Raw genomic sequence first — 11,047 nt, forward strand, 5'->3', positions numbered from 1 at the left:
ACTTTTATGATATTCAGTGCAGTTGTAATACCTCAAGGTTTTGACTGTGATATGGAGCATCCATCTGATGATCGTAATGACAGGGTATACCTCCTCTCCATTCTGATACACAGTTACCCCGCTTTCTGCGCTACCATAAGTGAACCATCTGTATAATAATGTTGCCCGCTCCCCAAGACTACTGTCCAGCTTCTGAAAATAGTCATTCTTCATCAGGGTTCATCTCTTCTTTTTTTCCTTTTTAAAGTTGGTAGTGATATCTCAGCGACAAAGAATAAAAAATACAGAAAGCTACATTATTTTTTTTTTCAATAGTTCCATATACTGATAAACTGAAATCAAACATTTCTTGAAAGAATACCAAAGTTATATACTGCCTATAAATATTATGCAATATGATATGAATACCTTTAATTTACTTAAACTGCAAGAATAGCTATACTGTAGAATGGAAAGAAAACGAAGTGATGTAGTTAAATGTATGATATATATATATATATATATATATATATATATATCTATATATATTATATACTGTATATATATTATATATATATATATATATATATATTATATATATATATATATATTATATCATACATATATATACACTTTTTCCATGGGTGAAATGGGGGAGAGGGGAGGCTAGCCGCTTTACATTGCCTCCCACCTCTTGGGATTCGAAAAACCGGCAACTTTCCCCAACCCTGCCTCTCCAGTTTCCCCGAAAAGCGTCGCCAAACGACAAGGTTTCCCCAGAAATGAGATACCAGAATTCCCAGGCAGACAAATGAGCTTAGCCACGGAGAGAGAGAGAGAGAGAGAGAGAGAGAGAGAGAGGGATGGATGGGGGGAGGGCGGCCTCTTACATGGATACGCTTTCTTGGAAATCCGAGAAAGAACCAAAGGTTGGTTCTTTATAACCAAAGCTCATTTCTTCCAGAAATTACATTCTCTCTCTCTCTCTCTCTCTCTCTCTCTCTCTCTCACACACACAACACACACTTACACATTGTCAGTCTATGCAATAAGCTTTTCATCCACGTGTTGAGATGTAAGGATCTACCAGCGCGTCTGGCTGTCTACTCATACGTGTGCTCATCGACCTCGCTTCCTAGACTATCCCTGTTTACGTGGCCTCTTTTATGTTTGTGCTTAACCCTACTGCGTCTTCTTTACCTTACTGCCTAGACCTCATTTATTATTAATAATATACATCCACCTTCTTTCGCTTTATTCGCCTTCTCTTCTCTTGCTTCCTCAGCTATCTCTTCTTCTTCTTCTTCTTTCGACCTTATTAATCCCGCTGTATATCAGGGTCGGCTGCTCGAGTCAACTTTTTCCATCTATTTCGATTCCTTGCATCTTCCCCTAGTCCCACTTCACCCATATCCTTCCTCATTCCCTCCTGACTGGGGTCTTCCTTGGCTATGTGCCGTTCCGTTTTTTCGTCACATTCTCTCGTACGTGGAAGTAAAATTGAATAGAATGAACTACTTCATTCTACGTGAGCCTGAGATTTCGCAATTTCTTGTGTAAAGGCTGGCTTCCTTTCGCTAAATACCCTAACTTCAGTTAGTCAGACAAATAGTTCATCCCTCCTGCTGTTATTTATACACCGTGGCCTACTCCGCCCCTTTACTAATGAAAGAAATCGCGAGAAGGACGGTTCTCAGAAGTAAACAATCATCTGTGCCCTTCTTATCCGCAGCCTCTGTGTTGCCATGGGAACGAAGACGCCTTCACACACATTCCCCCTGTCAACGCACACTACAAGCATTTGATGTTATTAGTTATTGCAAATGTAAACGCATCAATTTCTCTCTCTCTCTCTCTCTCTCTCTCTCTCTCTCTCTCACACACACACAAACATCAGAATATACAATGTTAGAGATGAGGAAAGATAAGGTAATACTAACTAACCTGCTAGAAACTTAAGAAAGAAAAGAAGTAAAATTTCAGGCTGATCAATGCTCAGCTGTGCAAGAAATAGGACACCAAAATAACTAAAGCAACAAACCAAAGGTAAATAGTAGTAAATTCATAAATCTATTCAGCAAGGCATACAGTTATTTATTTATCTATTTATTTATTCATTGTCTATCACAATCACCCTATTCGACTGGGTGGTTTTTATAGTGTGGGGTTCAGGGTTGCATCCTTCCTCCTTAAGAGTCCATCACTTTTCTCACTATTATTATTATTATTTATTTATTTATTTATTTTTATTTTATTATTATTATTTTTTTTTTGCTCTATCACAGTCTTCCAATTCGACTGGGTGGTATTTATAGTGTGGGGTTCCGGGTTGCATCCTGCCTCCTTAGGAGTCCATCACTTTTCTTACTATGTGCGCTGTTTCTAGGATCACACTCTTCTGCATAAGTCCTGGAGCTACTTCAGCGTCTAGTTTTTCTAGATTCCTTTTCAGGGATCTTGGGATCGTGCCTAGTGTTCCTATGATTATGGGTACAATTTCCACTGGCATATCCCATATCCTTCTTATTTCTATTTTCAGATCTTGATACTTATCCATTTTTTTCCCTCTCTTTCTCTTCAACTCTGGTGTCCCATGGTATTGCGACATCAATGAGTGATACTTTCTTCTTGATTTTGTCAATCAACGTCACGTCTGGTCTATTTGCACGTATCACCCTATCTGTTCTGATACCATAGTCCCAGAGGATCTTTGCCTGATCGTTTTCTATCACTCCTTCAGGTTGGTGCTCGTACCACTTATTACTGCAAGGTAGCTGATGTTTCTTGCACAGGCTCCAGTGGAGGGCTTTTGCCACTGAATCATGCCTCTTTTTTGTACTGGTTCTGTGCAAGTGCCGGACATTCACTTGCTATGTGGTTTATGGTTTCATTTTTCGTATTGCACTTCCTACATATGGGAGAGATGTTATTTCCGTCTATCGTTCTTTGAACATATCTGGTTCTTAGGGCCTGATCTTGTGCCGCTGTTATCATTCCTTCAGTTTCCTTCTTGAGCTCTCCCCTCAGTAGCCATTGCCACATGTCATCGCTGGCTAGTTCTTTAGTCTGTCTCATGTATTGTCCGTGCATTGGTTTATTGTGCCAGTCCTCTGTTCTGTTTGTCATTCTCCTGTCTCTGTATATTTCTGGGTCTTCGTCTACTTTTATTAGTCCTTCTTCCCATGCACTCTTTAGCCACTCGTCTTCACTGGTTTTCAGATATTGCCCCAGTGCTCTGTTCTCGATGTTGACGCACTCCTCCATACTTAGGCTAAGGCCCCACCGAATCCGTCGCGGCGCGTCGCGTGCGTCTAACACGGCTACGCGTTTTGTGCGTTTCGATCAACTGTTATAGTTCAAACACGAGTGGCCCCACACGGCGCATGAGCGTGCGTGGCGTCAGGTGCGTTACCGGACTAGACGCACAAGGAACAAAACATTTTGTTTTTAACCGCACGTGGACGTGCGTCTTCCGCATGAAGGAAGAAATTGTGGTACACCTACAACAACCTGCATTTGAACCACCTGCCCAACTTTGAGTTATAATCAAATGTGATGATTTGTGGTTATGATAAAGGATTAAAGTATTTTTTTTATTATATTCTAATGGATACATTTATGTAAATATCTTTGTTTCAGAAGTTCCTGTATCAAAGTGTTCAGTTCACAGACAATTCTACGTATCTTAATTTTTGTATTAAATGAAATAAAGTGCAACTTTAATTTCGAAATCAGTAATCCTTCCCTCAGAGTTACTACACTACAAGTTTCTTACGTTAATACTTATCTTCTGTAATTTGTATCAAATTTTGATATTCGAGATATAATGCCTTAGTGAATTAAGTCAAAGGTTTTCGGCGGCATCCGACCATATTAAAAAAAAAAAACTTGTCTGGACGCTATCGTAACTTATGAAAGTTTTGCTCATTCTCCACTCTTTCCTCATCTAAAGTTATGTCATAAGTCCAGATTTTCCTACTGTTCAACGCCTCTAATTTGGTTGACAGCACCGAGTCAGAGGAAAACCTCGCGCTTCCCTTCATAACGGCAACTACTGCTGAAGTTTGAATTGTCCGTCTTATAACCGTCACTCGTGTGTCTGGTTGGGCCACACTCGCAGAAGACGGAGGCGCTTGTAGACGGATAGCCGTGTTGCACGCACGCGACGCGCCGCGCCGGATTCGGTGGGGCCTTAGCCTTAGTAGTCCTCTCCCTCCTTCCTTTCGTGTTATGTATAGTCTGTCCGTATTTGCTCTTGGGTGTAGTGCTTTGTGTATTGTCATACGTTTCCTGGTTTTCTGATCTATGCTGCGGAGTTCTGCCTTCGTCCATTTCACTATTCCTGCGCTGTATCTTATTACTGGCACTGCCGATGTGTTTATGGCTTTTCTCATATTTCCGGCGTTGAGTTTTGGCTTGGGTATAGCCTTGAGTCTCTGCATATATTCTTTCCTGATCGTGTCCTTCATCTCTTGATGTTTTATATCCCCTCCTTCCATTATTCCCAGGTATTTGTATCCAGTCTCATCTAAGTGTTTGATGTTGCTCCCATCTGGTAGCTTTATCCCTTCAGTTCTCGTTACTTTGCCCTTTTGTATGTTGACTAAGGCGCATTTTTCTATTCCAAACTCCATCCTGATGTCCCCAGATACAATCGTTATTATTATTATTATTATTATTATTATTATTATTATTATTATTATTATTATTATTATTATTATTATTATTATTCTAGAAAAGAACTTTATAAGATTAATGCAGCTGGAACAGCAATCTCCTTCGATAGAACATTATTTTATTATTATTATTATTATTATTATTATTATGATTATTATTATTATTATTATTATTATTATTAGTTATTACTCAGCTTTCGTGAAGTTTGACGAAGAAGATACTGCATGGTCCGCTGATGACTTACTTGCCTTCAAAAGCTTTGTGATCCAGACTGAGTTTCAAGGTCATCAGGTCAACAAATAACAGAAATCTACTAAATATATTTTCAAATCTAACGTTTTCACATTTAACCATCAATTTTCAATCATAAGTCACTCCAAAGGCCTGGGGGGCCTCCCCAACGTCGGATCGCTGTTAAAATCGATTCCCCAAGTTTTCGGAGACAGTAAAACCGGAAGTGACATGTTTGGTGCCATTCAAACACTTACACATTTGCGCAGGACGGAGAGAATACCAGAGACTGGTCTAAGTCGATTCTCTCTCTCTCTCTCTCTCTCTCTCTCTCTCTCTCTCTCTAAAAATAACTCGAATGGTGGTTTGGACGACTATGGCTGACTTCTACTAGAAATCTCAGAATATACTGCACTTACGTATTCAGGACCGATGACTCTTCGAGACACCTGCCATTTTCTCAGCAATAAATAAATATTGGTCTTATTGTCCGAAATTATTATTAAATCTGTAATTGTTGTGGGCAACAAGATCGTTATTCACTATTATCAATATCTACAAAATAATTTGAAATAAATCTCAGATGAATACCTATAAAAAGAAATTGATAACTTTCTTATGGCTGACCCGAAGGGTCTGCTTTCAAGAAATATATAGATTCCATGTCATTCGTTACAGATTAAGAATTGAACGGTTGGGTAAACTGAAGATACTGAAGATTATGTATAACAACATTTCCCGAGGATTAGATAATAAGTGTTGCTCTACAATCTCTGCGTCCTGGTATCGCGTCCGTCACCTGGGTCACTCCGTCATTTCATTCCCATTTCTCAAACAGGTGAGAACTACTCGAAGATGGGATAGCATTGTTTCATTGTGACTTTTTATTTTTGTCTCTTTTAATTTAGAACGCAAAATTCAGCAGTGAGTTGGGTCATCTGTTCGAATGTGCAATTAACTATTTCGTTATTCCACAAGTTTGCTGCTTACTATATATGATGGGTTTCATGGCATATAAAAATCACTGATCTAGTCACAATAGAAGATGCTTTGGCTGCTTTACAAACACCATTTATTTCAATGCCACCGTGAACAGGGGCCCAACATATTTCAGCATATCCTGCTTCACCCAATTTTTGGAATGAAAACTCAATCCGCTGGTCAAATGGGTTTTTAGGACAATAAATTTGAAATGCTTCTAAGCACTTCTCGAGGGGCAAAACACGACGAATTGTTCTGTGAAAACACAAACGTCCCTAGATAAAGAGAGTTTGAGTGTGGGAAAATAAAGCATTGGTCACTGGTGCCCGAAACTCATCGAAGAGGAAATCAGCGTCCGTAACATCACCGCCCACAATGATAATGGATAGTGAGGCATCGAGCCAATCAAAACAATTTGGATGCTGCTGCCACTGTGCAAAGCGAGTAGCACGCACTACTTCATTAGATTTACAGACATTAACTGCAACAACGAAACGTTTTAGATGAAGTAATATTATGGGCTGAAGAGTCGACTTAGTTCTAGAAAACTAATTCGCCCTTTATCAAAAAAAGGGATTATGGCTTTGACTGAATATGACCATATCTCTCCGATCTCACTTATATATATATATATATATATCTATATATATATATATATATATATGTAAAAAGGAGGAATGTACAGACTTATCATTTTTAACTTCTCTGGAGACAGAGAGTCCAAGTGACAATACATCTCAGCTTAAGAATGCTGATGACTTTTTTGGGTGGCGTGATGTACCTAAGCAGGTCAATGATCGTCCTGTAGTTATGTGTAATGTTAAAGTTCCTTACCTAAGCGTATCAGTGCAATGAGGGCTTGTTCAAGGTGCCTATGAAAACTAGCTGCAACCAGTTACCGAAGGGTGTGAATTCATTTGTACGTTTGCGCCTCTTCCGTTTATAAAGGCATCTTTAGCCAAAACTATAGGGAGACTTCAGAGAGGTCTGTGCGAGAAAGGCAGAGCCACGATGGCGTATGCCGAGGAGTTTCCTTTTGAACGTGTGTGATTTTCCAAGCTGTAATGGGTAAGAGTTAATGTTTAATGTGCTTTAGCCAAAGTTGTGGCTTAGTTGTCTGTTTTGATATTTTGTAAAGATGTTCTATTTCATTTAATCTTTTGACTTTGTCTTTACAATTGTGTGTGCTCACTAGTGTGTTCTCCTGTCTTTTAAACAGGCGGATCTAGTGGAGGGGACTAAGTGTCCTAGTGGAGGGGACTAAGTGTCCTAGTGGAGGGGACTAAGTGTCCTAGTGGAGGGAACTATAATATTTTGGAGAAGAGATAATTGGTGTTTGACTATTACTGATTATGACTATTATCTATCGGGGGTTATCTGAGTTAATTGATCTATGAGTTATCATTCTATTAATTATCCTGTGAGAATCTGAATTATTCAATTAGTACTTTGCTTTGAATAAACATATATTTTTGTAGCCCCGACTCTGATTTGATGACCTGATGGAATGGAGAGAGATAGGTTGCGAAAGAGAGAGAGAGAGAGAGAGAGAGAGAGAGGGCTATTGCCAGTGATCGCCTGTGTCTGAGAGAGAGAGAGAGAGAGGAGGGACAAAGAGTTACCAGTTCGCCTTCCACTATGGCTAAACACTTACCAAATATGAGAATCACGGGGCGATGCTCCCGTTGGTGATATATATATATATATATATATATGTATATATATATATAATATATATATATAGATATATATATATATATATATATATATATATGTATATATCTTCAGTCAAACCCATAATCGCTTTCTTTGCTATGGGTGCGGGTGTGTATGTGTGTATCCATGTAAGTTTGTGTGTTTTGTTTGCCGGCCATTTACTGACATTTTAACCATGTAAAGCAGCAAGTGTTATTATTCTTATAATTCCTCAACCCCCGCCCCCACTCCACTCCACAGAAATGAAAGTGTGGTTGTTGTTGGCCTATAGGAGCAGATGCTCGTTTGCCACTTAGTTCATTTCTCCCATAAACAGACCCACAACCTTTCACAAGGCACTCCCCAGCATTGATGCACATTATATATGCATCCCAATCCTTTAGTATCGCCTTAGGCAGCGATGTGTATCTTACTACAATCTCGGTAGCAATTCTTGATAAATAGACCTACCTGACATGTATCTGCCATCTGCCAGTTTGAAGATATTCCATCTTCAAAGGATTTCACAGTCCCATGCCTTAGGATACAACGCATTAGAATCTCAAGTCACTGGCACTTTCTGTTTGTTAATTTCAGCTCTATGGGAAGTAGTGTCCAGGTTGCAGCACTGTATACTTCCACCCTGCCTGGATATCTAAGCCCTTCCGTTCCAGAACCACTTTCCTACCACCATTTCAGCTGCGTATGCAAGTTTACGTTTTATATAATGTATGTATGTATGGAAACGAAAGGCCTTGATATTCAGGAACCATGAGAATGTTGATGCAACGAAGGTGATGGCACAGTGTGTTTAGGGTGGTTCGATGCACTCCTGAAGAGCTTTCCCTGCAGGAGTAAGTGAACAAGGGTTTACCCACGATTCATCCAGAGGAGCTGTTATTTTTTACTCTTCCCTTTACGACACTAATTAGGGATGGTTCAACGGGTGAAACTCTGGCAAAATTAGTTGGAGTTATCCTTATTCACCTTCGCAAGAGATTTGTCAGTGGTATAACTGCTGGAGGTTGAAGGTTTCGACCGTAGATTGCTGGTGGTTTAAGTATTATTTTTTTCTTCAGATTATGATGTTGGAGCTCTGTAATGTGCATAAAGAACTCAACAGTGGAGTTATTTATTGTATTTGGTCATCTACTGCCTGCTGTTATCAGAATAAGGAGATCGTTGGGGGGACGTTTCTCAACATTAGGGCAGTGAAGCCTAAACTATACAATACCAAACTCATAAACCGGAAGAACAAACGGTTCCAGGCATTGTTTCCTTATACGCTGGACATAGCCCATGAGATAATACTGGTCTTAAGGACATTGGTCATCTCCAAAAAGTCCGCAGCTTCTTGAGACGATGAACCAGACTGATTTACAAGCAACAAAAGGAAATGACTTATGTGAAGACTACTTACAGAAAATAGATTTGAGAATTAAACACAGTTGTTCTGTGAACTGACTTACCTGTGAACATCTGAGTTTGTCAAGATCGTCAAACGGGCAAGTAAGTAAGAAGTTGTAAAAGTAACTTACAAATGGGGAATATGTCTGACATAAATGAAAGAAAAAGAAAAGGGGCAAACCATGGCTGCTTTTCTTCATTATTCGTCTTTCTATATTCACTTTTGTCTTCATTTTTCTCTGCCTCTTGAATGTCACTGCTCTTGTAGTTTTCAAATTCTGTTTTTTTATCACTTCCCAAAACCTTATTGCTTTCTTGCTTTGTAATCATTACAATTCTATTTTATTTTTGTAACTTTCACTCAGTATTTTCCCCCTCTAGTTTGCTAGTCTTCTTTTGATTCTCCGGCTATCTCCTCGAAATAGAAGAAGAAAAAAATCCTGTATATGCTAGTGTATTCCGTAAACATTACTAGATTAGTTTTCATTGACGTTGGTGACACTAATTGTGAATGGTTTGGATATTTTCTTTAAACAATCTTGGGACACATTTTTCAAAGGCCCAAAAGTATCCCTCCAAAATCTTTTACCTAATTCGGTTGTGCATATTATAGAACCTCGGGTGCTACGGCTCAAAATGTCCCTCAACTTCACAAGTCATCCATTTTTCTACAGTCAAACATTAAGATCTGGCTTCATCTCATTTTAAGAGTCTTATTTCCATCCATTTATCATTCATAAACTCGCTTTTATTTGTAACTACTCAGAATCTGTAGCCTTGGTCAGTTATATATCTAATCCTCTCATTCTTCTCCTCTAATGTTCAACAACTCTGTCCTCCGCACGATTCGTCTGAGACAGATTGTGACGTGGTACTATGCTACTGTCTCTTGCATTAAATGTCGCTCACCGTAGTTTTATCATATCATGATTCTTATGATATAATCCTAAGAAATGGGCCTACCGAAACGCCAATGGTAAATTGAACTTTTGACAGCTTTTATACGATTTACCTTCTGCTACAAAGAAATTCACCGCAGAGACTGAAAAACTGCAATATAAACACAACGGCATCCAGACAGCCATTCTTTTCACTGGAGTTTATTATTATTATCATTATTATTATTATTGCATCCAATTATGTATGTGACATCAAAATTATTATCGTTCTTGTAGTATTAATTAGGAAAGTGACAGATTTTCACAGATGACCAATTGTTAAGGACTGATTTAATTTGCAAGCATAGTTCACGTCATTGCAAAGTCAACTTCTCACTCTTGTTATAATTATTGATTAATTTTGTTGCTGTTCAAGAAAGGAAACCGCGGTATGCAAGTCGCCCGTTAACTAATGAAAGTCGGTTGAGAAATCGTTGGTGACATACTTTTTAGACTCCCTCTGAAATGATTGACCTAATCAAAGCATGTGGTGCGAAGACCCCGTTACGCAATCATCGGTATATTCATGCTTTCCATAAAATGAGGACATGCATGCTAAAAATACGAAAAAATGCGCGACGCGTGAATATTTGTTACGCTTAACAGACGAATATATACCATATATGCATATGTCTCACGTGCGAAACAGCAACCTCAGATCACAAAGATGAGCCAAGAAAATCTATAATGTCATGATATGCATATCCGGAACGAAGTCCCAGTTAAGCCTCTTGTATATCCGTCACTGGACATGTAGTATAAAATGAATGTGAATGTCGAAGAAGAAGAAAAAAAAAAATCTTCCGTACCGCAGATGTCTATTATCCAGCGATTCAACTCGTGTGTAATAAAGTGGAATGTATGAATGGCATAGCTCTGTGATACAGGGTTGGCGTGCGTGGGCGAGTGTCCTACATTTCGGAGTTCAGTTGATTATTTTAACTTCAGTAATATTTGCTAGTTTCCCGCTATGCTATTGTGTTATGCACCTCTTTGTAGTCGTAAAGTAATATTTTATTTTTTCAGAAGTAGAGTCTGCCCTTGGTAGAGCAAAAATAGTGGAATGACTCATTGTGGTTACGCTTTACAGAAAAAGGAAACTGGCATCTCTACGCTGTACAAATATATATGGTTAACGA

The sequence above is a fragment of the Macrobrachium nipponense genome, chromosome 1, assembly GCF_015104395.2.
Source record: "Macrobrachium nipponense isolate FS-2020 chromosome 1, ASM1510439v2, whole genome shotgun sequence".
In the NCBI taxonomy this organism is placed as follows: Eukaryota; Metazoa; Arthropoda; class Malacostraca; order Decapoda; family Palaemonidae; genus Macrobrachium; species Macrobrachium nipponense.